A 10,261-nucleotide genomic window follows, 5' to 3' on the forward strand; every position below is an offset into this window, starting at 1 on the left:
ACAGGGGTATGGGAGATAGCTCTCAGTACAAGTGAGGGAATACAGGGGTATGGGAGATAGCTCTCAGTACAAGTGAGGGAATACAGGGGTAGGGGAGATAGCTCTCAGTACAAGTGAGGGAATACAGGGGTAGGGGAGATAGCTCTCAGTACAAGTGAGGGAATACAGGGGTAGGGGAGATAGCTCTCAGTACAAGTGAGGGAATACAGGGGTATGGGGGATAGCTCTCAGTACAAGTGAGGGAATACAGGGGTAGGGGAGATAGCTCTCAGTACAAGTGAGGGAATACAGGGGTATGGGGGATAGCTCTCAGTACAAGTGAGGGAATACAGGGGTAGGGGGGATAGCTCTCAGTACAAGTGAGGGAATACAGGGGTAGGGGAGATAGCTCTCAGTACAAGTGAGGGAATACAGGGTTATGGGAGATAGCTCTCAGTACAAGTGAGGGAATACAGGGGTAGGGGAGATAGCTCTCAGTACAAGTGAGGGAATACAGGGGTATGGGAGATAGCTCTCAGTACAAGTGAGGGAATACAGGGGTAGGGGAGATAGCTCTCAGTACAAGTGAGGGAATACAGGGTTATGGGAGATAGCTCTCAGTACAAGTGAGGGAATACAGGGGTAGGGGGGATAGCTCTCAGTACAAGTGAGGGAATACAGGGGTATGGGGGATAGCTCTCAGTACAAGTGAGGGAATACAGGGGTAGGGGAGATAGCTCTCAGTACAAGTGAGGGAATACAGGGGTATGGGGGATAGCTCTCAGTACAAGTGAGGGAATACAGGGGTATGGGGGATAGCTCTCAGTACAAGTGAGGGAATACAGGGGTAGGGGAGATAGCTCTCAGTACAAGTGAGGGAATACAGGGTTATGGGAGATAGCTCTCAGTACAAGTGAGGGAATACAGGGTTATGGGAGATAGCTCTCAGTACAAGTGAGGGAATACAGGGTTATGGGAGATAGCTCTCAGTACAAGTGAGGGAATACAGGGTTATGGGAGATAGCTCTCAGTACAAGTGAGGGAATACAGGGGTAGGGGAGATAGCTCTCAGTACAAGTGAGGGAATACAGGGGTAGGGGAGATAGCTCTCAGTACAAGTGAGGGAATACAGGGTTATGGGAGATAGCTCTCAGTACAAGTGAGGGAATACAGGGGTATGGGAGATAGCTCTCAGTACAAGTGAGGGAATACAGGGGTAGGGGAGATAGCTCTCAGTACAAGTGAGGGAATACAGGGGTATGGGGGATAGCTCTCAGTACAAGTGAGGGAATACAGGGTTATGGGAGATAGCTCTCAGTACAAGTGAGGGAATACAGGGGTAGGGGAGATAGCTCTCAGTACAAGTGAGGGAATACAGGGGTATGGGAGATAGCTCTCAGTACAAGTGAGGGAATACAGGGGTAGGGGAGATAGCTCTCAGTACAAGTGAGGGAATACAGGGGTAGGGGAGATAGCTCTCAGTACAAGTGAGGGAATACAGGGGTAGGGGAGATAGCTCTCAGTACAAGTGAGGGAATACAGGGGTATGGGAGATAGCTCTCAGTACAAGTGAGGGAATACAGGGGTAGGGGAGATAGCTCTCAGTACAAGTGAGGGAATACAGGGGTAGGGGAGATAGCTCTCAGTACAAGTGAGGGAATACAGGGGTATGGGAGATAGCTCTCAGTACAAGTGAGGGAATACAGGGTTATGGGAGATAGCTCTCAGTACAAGTGAGGGAATACAGGGGTAGGAGGGATAGCTCTCAGTACAAGTGAGGGAATACAGGGGTATGGGGGATAGCTCTCAGTACAAGTGAGGGAATACAGGGTTATGGGAGATAGCTCTCAGTACAAGTGAGGGAATACAGGGTTATGGGAGATAGCTCTCAGTACAAGTGAGGGAATACAGGGGTAGGGGAGATAGCTCTCAGTACAAGTGAGGGAATACAGGGGTATGGGAGATAGCTCTCAGTACAAGTGAGGGAATACAGGGGTAGGGGAGACAGCTCTCAGTACAAGTGAGGGAATACAGGGGTAGGGGAGATAGCTCTCAGTACAAGTGAGGGAATACAGGGTTATGGGAGATAGCTCTCAGTACAAGTGAGGGAATACAGGGTTATGGGAGATAGCTCTCAGTACAAGTGAGGGAATACAGGGGTATGGGAGATAGCTCTCAGTACAAGTGAGGGAATACAGGGGTAGGGGAGATAGCTCTCAGTACAAGTGAGGGAATACAGGGTTATGGGAGATAGCTCTCAGTACAAGTGAGGGAATACAGGGGTAGGGGAGATAGCTCTCAGTACAAGTGAGGGAATACAGGGGTAGGGGAGATAGCTCTCAGTACAAGTGAGGGAATACAGGGGTAGGGGAGATAGCTCTCAGTACAAGTGAGGGAATACAGGGGTATGGGAGATAGCTCTCAGTACAAGTGAGGGAATACAGGGGTATGGGAGATAGCTCTCAGTACAAGTGAGGGAATACAGGGGTATGGGAGATAGCTCTCAGTACAAGTGAGGGAATACAGGGGTAGGGGAGATAGCTCTCAGTACAAGTGAGGGAATACAGGGGTAGGGGAGATAGCTCTCAGTACAAGTGAGGGAATACAGGGGTAGGGGAGATAGCTCTCAGTACAAGTGAGGGAATACAGGGGTAGGAGGGATAGCTCTAAGTACAAGTGAGGGAATACAGGGGTATGGGAGAAAGCTCTCAGTACAAGTGAGGGAATACAGGGGTAGGGGAGATAGCTCTCAGTACAAGTGAGGGAATACAGGGGTAGGGGAGATAGCTCTCAGTACAAGTGAGGGAATACAGGGGTAGGAGGGATAGCTCTAAGTACAAGTGAGGGAATACAGGGGTATGGGAGATAGCTCTCAGTACAAGTGAGGGAATACAGGGGTAGGGGAGATAGCTCTCAGTACAAGTGAGGGAACACAGGGGTAGGGGAGATAGCTCTCAGTACAAGTGAGGGAATACAGGGGTAGGGGAGATAGCTCTCAGTACAAGTGAGGGAATACAGGGGTAGGGGAGATAGCTCTCAGTACAAGTGAGGGAATACAGGGGTAGGGGAGATAGCTCTCAGTACAAGTGAGGGAATACAGGGGTAGGGGTGATAGCTCTCAGTACAAGTGAGGGAATACAGGGGTAGGGGAGATAGCTCTCAGTACAAGTGAGGGAATACAGGGGTAGGGGAGATAGCTCTCAGTACAAGTGAGGGAATACAGGGTTATGGGAGATAGCTCTCAGTACAAGTGAGGGAATACAGGGGTAGGGGAGATAGCTCTTAGTACAAGTGAGGGAATACAGGGGTAGGGGAGATAGCTCTCAGTACAAGTGAGGGAATACAGGGGTAGGGGAGATAGCTCTCAGTACAAGTGAGGGAATACAGGGTTATAGGAGATAGCGCTTAGTACAAGTTGATCCAGGGACTGGTTTGATTCCCATCTTGGAGTCAGGAAATAATTTTTTACCCCTCTGTGAAAACTTGTAGAGGCAGCTAAGCAGGTTATATATAGGCATAAATGGTTAAACTTGATGGACATGTGTCGTTTTTTAAACCTAACTTACTATGTTACTATGTAGTGTATTGTGGTCATACTTTTGAAACCCCATTCTCTTACCCAAATCTTTTCATTGGCTATTTGTTTAAACACTGAATTCTGTGTGATTAAAGTTCAGAACTTGCATTAAGCCTCGCTTGTAACGGCAGCCATGTGCCTCACATGCAATTAAATCCACATAAAATTAAGGAAATGTTGCTGGCCCTTGAATAACCCAACTCATCACAAATTTGAATTGGCCAAAGAGAAAAAAATAGCTGTTAGAATAGCCCCTAGTTATTATTTTATAGCTATGAGTTTTAATAAGATGTCATATAAAGTTTATCTCTGATTATTTGATATTGTTTGACGTGTTTATTGCTACATTAAAAACAATGTTATTACAAACAAATGTCATTCAGTTTTAAAAACCATGCTGTTCTGTAGTGCTTTTATATTTCGGGAGAAAAAAATGGCATGTCTCATTGAAATTATTTATTTCATCTTTTGTCTAGTATTCTCCTCTTTGTCTCTCTTTCCACACTCAGCGGAATGCTGTTGCTTAGGATATACATCAAAACAAGCAATGGCTGGCCATGCATTGGGGTAACGTGGAGCTTGGGAATTCATCAACATGACTACTCTTACACAAAGGATTTATAAAAAAAAAAATAGAAGCCCAAGTGAGATTTATAATTCTTTTCATTTCGGATTGGGTAAAATGCTCATTGCAATTTTTTACAGTTATCTGTTTCTGAACTTTTTCTATGATTGGCTTACAAGGGGGAAAATCATGCAGAAATGTGTTCCCTGTGTTTTTCCACCGATGGGTTTTTGAATTAAGGAAAAGAGAAAGAAAAAAGAAATAAATGCTGTGTGCAGATGATTTTGACAGAGGCCATTATAGCTTTACATATTCTGAGAATTGTTTGTATTTAGTGTTGGTATATTTTTAGAATATTGATCATCCTAACTTTATCTAAATCAGTATTTATATACACAAACATTGGCCATAATGTGTTCATTTAAACAACAGGATTTACTATACCCCAGAATAAATATTTAACAAACAGATAGTTTATATTATGTTAAGTGACCTATAAAAGAATCTCGCCAAACTAGTGTAACCCCTTCTTGGCACATTCACTTAATATGGGCTGTATTTTTCAGGAGATATGTGTTCTCAAAGAGTATTGATACTGGGAACTGGGAACAGTGCAGTGCCTCCACCTAGTGGACACTGAGGAACACACCTCTAGGGGATTTCCACTAGGAAATAATAACACACAGTTTGCAGCAATATCAAACTTTATATAACTTTGAAATAGAAGTAGAACAGTTTTAGGGATGACTGATACTCTTATCCTGGGGAACATGTGTGGGCTATCCACGGCTGTACTTTGCCCAGCCCCAACTTTGATCCGGATAGACCCCCAACCCTTTAATCAGTTCAGTCCCTTCCCAAAGAGCTCTTAATTCCCCCCAGGTAGCGCTACCTGCCCCAGAGTACCTCCCCCGGCTGCTCCCACGTAGCAGGTAACCGAGCAATACCTGTTCCTCAGGGGATACACACTGAGAGTTCCACAGAGAACTTTATATTCCCAGGCAGCCCAGCAGACTTTTATCCTTTCAAGTCTGAACTCACACAGTTTGTGTTGACTGCTCACTCTGGGTCTCTATCTCTGAACTGGCAAACAACAGCAGGGGCTCCCTTTATAAGCTGCTGGGCCCGCCCCTAGATTTTTGGCTCCAAAGCTTAGGCACACCTCTCCCAGACGTGCACTGGGGCAGCCAGCCAACCGGATCCCTCCCCAGGCTGTAGCTAGGCTGGATGAGATCACAGACTGAGAAACAGGGGACAGGGTTCTCTGATCCCCTACACTAGAATATATATATATCAGTAAATATTGCCCTTTTATATCCTTTCCCTTGAGCCACCATTTAGTGAGGGGCTGTGTGCTCCCTCAGAGATCAGCTGACAGGAAATAATGCAGCTCTAACTGTAACAGGAAGTAGTGTGGAAGTAAAAGGCAGAAAACTCTGTCCATTAATTGGCTGATATGGCCTAGTGAATCCTATGATCCCAGAAGGCGACTCTTATTTCTTAAAATGGCAATTTTCTATTTAGGATTGTCCAATAGCACATACTACTATATAAACATATTTTTAATAAAATGGTTTATTTACAAGAAACAGGGTTCTACATATGCGCAATATATTTTTTATAAAGACCTACATTGTTAGGGGGTATAGTTTTCTGTTAAATGAGATATATGGTACATTATATAAATCAATTCCAGCATGGATATCTGTCTGTCTGTAAAATTGTTGTTGGTGTAACTCTTTCCATAGTGCTGAGGTTTAAGGTAGAACCATACTCCAATACTATTCTTTGTACATGCACTCTTGAATCTTTAATATGACCCCCACATATCTTTATTTTGCCCATTCAGCTTCTGCTCCCCCATTTTTACCTCTAGGCTCTCACTCTCCCCTCTTTACTGCGATTCTTAAAAAATAATTTTCTTCTTAGTTTTACTTTCTGTTACACATTTAGTACTTGTTACTCCTCTTTTGTTGTCTCATCTTTTTTGCCTCTCCCCAATCAATTGTTCAAGCCTTATGCTGACTGTTATGTACTCAGGGTTATGAAAGTTCCTCATCTCACTTAGTGGAAAAACCTTCTGTTATCCACTGCCCATGAAAGGGGAAACTGCATTATTCTGACCCTGCACATGTGATATCATGGTGATGTTTGAAAAACAATTGGTTGGATAAATATCTGAAGCTATCTTTGAAGCAAGCAATCTGTGCAGTGGGGAAGAAAGCCCACTGGGTACTGTTCTTTGTAAAGTGAATAAACCAACAGTAAAATAGTTACAAGAAAACAGAGAATTTGAAATCACTATAACTATATGAGATTTTTTTCTTGTATTTCCCTTGACTCTTATCTGTTAGTGCTAGTTGGCTGACCTAGAGGGAATATTGGCAACAGGCAGGGCCCTATATAGTGTATCATCTAGTGGAACCTGGCTGCAGATTACTGACAAAGACTTCCGTTTACTGAGGCAAGTACAATTTAGGAAAAAATTAAATTTCACTCCAACCCCCTCCCCCCCAAAATATATATTCATCTTTTTTTTTTTTAGTAACGTGAGCTGCAGTTGAGAAAAATCCCTTTCAGCATTTAAAAGCAAAAAAAATGTTTGGATTAAAATTTGATTGACACCGTGCATATTCTTAAATCTCAAAATAATGTAGTTCATTTGTTTTTATGAGATTTGCTTTCAGTGGTGAAATATTTCAAATATCATAACCCAAGATTTGTGACATACTGTAAATGACTGCGGATAGCCTAAAGAAAACAAGGATATGGGTTATTAGCACACTCGCGCTTTTGGCTGAAGCATTAATGTCAGAATATAAGACCAAAGGATTTCCCATGGCATTTCAGGCATTTGGAAACTAAAGAACTGCATTGCTTAGAACATCACCAGCTGTGAAACACCAATGTGATTTTATAGAAATAAAAACATCATGCTTTCATCTCTTGGGAAGGTGTATATATTCCACTCCATGAATCATTCTGGTTTAATACTCAGTATTATCACCTCCCTTTCAGACATTCTGTTTCAAGATCATGATACAGTCACCAGGTGATCAGGATGACATACAGTAGTTTATTTTTGAACATATTTCATACATGCTGATGTTATCTAGAGCTCTGTAGCTGCTTCTATGAGAAGGGAGACACTGGGTAGTCTTTTTTACTTTTAAATGCACAATATATACTGTGTTTAATACTCGCCTTGCACTTTCACTTTTTCTTGAAAAGTTAATCTTGTGTCTCTCTATTGGATCTGCTTGTAAGCAGGACTGTTAAAATTATATTGATAATTAATTATGGAAATTGTCCTATTAGTGTTTGGTTGTTCTTCAAGGCTTCTCTAAGGGCTTTACGCTCCTGTGCGCACATTAACAGTCACTTATAGGGAATCTGAGCAAAATCACCTGTTCTTACAGGTCAGAAGTGAGATTCAGTATCAACACTGGGCAAATGTTATTAAGTGCGGTAACCCACAGCAACCAATTAGCAATTAGCTTTCTGTCTACTGCAGATAGAGTAATGAAAGGAAATTCTATGGACAATGCCACCTCAGCGGTCCTAGCTGCCCAGTTGATGCTGGCCCATGGCTCTCCCCGCATTTCCATTTTTCTTGTCGGAGGAGGGTGAAGGGGTCGCTAGTGCAGGAAACACAATAGCACTTTCTGCACTAGAAGAGTTGAAATTCTGATTTAAAAATCAGAATTTCGGCTCTTTAAGTTACCAGCAGCAGCTTTTTGCTACCCACACCGGGCTTATGGCAGCAGCACCCCTATGGATGCAAATATGCATTACATTGTTATCATTAAAAGGGATCAATTGATGCTGTAATAAATAATAATAAGGCCACTGACAAACAAGAGAACTAGTCGCTTGTAATAAAGTGCCTTTAGCGTGGGCAACTTATCTCCTTCAACTGCTTCCTGAGGTAGCCCAAAATTGCCTCATGACGAAACGTTGGACTAACTCCGAAAGTAGGCGCGCCGCCTATGTGTCCCCACCATTGATTTGACTTTGGCCGGTGGGAAGGAAACAAGGTATGTTTTGTCACCTGGAATAGCCACAATTTATCATGGGTGACAAAACGTCCCATGTGTCATTTTCCTAACAGTCGCAGATTAATTGGAATAAACAGTTTCATAAAAATCATAAATAGATCAACCCCCAAGTCTTACACTCCATTTAGTACATTTGCCCATACTAAATCTAAACTCCAAAATAAATTGAGCTTGTCAAGTTATGTTTTTTCTATTTACATACCACGGGCATGATCAGGCAAAGTCCAGAAAATAGAAGCAATTTGTCACATTTTTCAAAATTTGCACCTTGCAGTGAGCTTCAAGAGTTGCATGATGAATACAGCTCTGCCTGCATTTGGCAAAGATGTATTCATTAGAGGTATGCTGTCCCCTTGCATCACTTATTGATCGATCACTGGCATGTGCTTGGTGGAATGGAGCCTTATAGACAGTGCTGTGTTGCTTCTGCAGTCTTGCGTTGTGCATTCAGAGCCCTTTTACATCCTTTCCCTTGAGCCACCATTTTGTGATGTTTTGTGTGCTCCCTCAGAGATCACCTGAAATGAGTGGGGGAGTTCAACACACAGCTCTGCCCATTCACTGGCTGATGTGTCCTAGGTTTATGCATTGGTTTGTGTGTGAGCACAGTCCCTCATATGGGCCAGAGGGATGGACTTTACTGCTTAAAGAGATTATCCAGTAGCACATACTATCAGGAAATATATTTTTATGACAAGTCTTTATTTATATGCAGCCTTGGGCTGTTTTATGTAATAAGTATTTAGAAATTTATCAAGAAATCAATTATTAAAAGGGTTATAAACATTATGTAATAGGTATTGGAAAACAACCTACTTACTAGTACCTTCTACTGGAATAGGTCTTACCCAATTTGGCTATAGGCAATAGCAACTCACTGCAACTCCCGGCATTACATGTACTCTTTTCTCTTAGCTTGGTCCTTGCATTAATGTTGGAGGAAGGGTTAATCACACTGATTCCCCACACAGAACTTGATCTCACAAGTAACTTGGCCAACTGGTGGTTCTTTAAAAACAAATAAAATGCTTTAATGACTGAATAGTTTCACAATCTCTTTGATAGTTTCTAATATAAAGGTACAGGCATTGATCACTTACCAGTTACTTTAAAGACTTTCTTCTGTAGTGTTCACTACACCCAAGAGGTGCCATTGCCTTGGTGAAACAATCCCCATCGCTAGGCGAAGTTCACAGTGGTCCCATGCTCCAAGGATCTTTCTATCCATAAATCTAACCACATGAGTCCATATACAGGAGGCCATGTTCCTATAGGGTACGGGCCCTTCCTGGTCTCCTCGTTGGAGCCTCTGACTGCTCTTGTCTACTCCAGCAAATAAGGACCAAAAGAGGCAACATGGTGCCTTCCCTTTTTATAAACTAGGTAAGTCCTGACACCCCCTGGCTAGTTACTGAACTACCAGAAAAATACTTTAACCCAGGAATGGAAAACAACTGTAATTTAGGACCATCTCTTAGCTTTCCATAACCTTCCCCTGGGGACATACCTAAAAAACCTTGTATAACCTGTACCCTCCTACGTTAATATGAGAAAACATTAAAGTCATTTTAATTGCTTTATCCTCTATTGAAATCCATAAGGTATCTATTATGTTTTGTAGCTGTGCGCCAATGTTTTGTTTCTCTTAAACAAGTACTGTTCTTCCCATGTGAAAAAAATACCCCAGCATAGTGAAATCTTAATATTTTGTAGTAATTTTTTAAATGGGCAAATGTGCAAAAAGGTTAACAAAAATTTGTGGAAAAAAGCATTTAATTAAAAAAAGGTTCATTTTCTCTTTTTGGGAAACTGTGTGCTATTTCTACTCCAAACATTAAACACAAGGAATTCTGGGAACTAATCCCAAAGAGCTCCAAGACAATCCCATTTACATGGGTTTATCCTATAGGCCAGGGGTCCCCAACCTTTCTTACTTGTGAGCCACAGTCAAAGAAAAAAGACTTGGAGAGCAACACAAGCACCATAAAAGTTCATGGAGGTGCCAAATAAGGCCTGTGATTGGCTATTAGGCAGCCTCTATGCACCCTATCAGCTTACAGGGGCTTTATTTGGTAGTAAATC

Source organism: Xenopus tropicalis, chromosome 1 (assembly GCF_000004195.4).
Source record: "Xenopus tropicalis strain Nigerian chromosome 1, UCB_Xtro_10.0, whole genome shotgun sequence".
In the NCBI taxonomy this organism is placed as follows: domain Eukaryota; kingdom Metazoa; phylum Chordata; class Amphibia; order Anura; family Pipidae; genus Xenopus; species Xenopus tropicalis.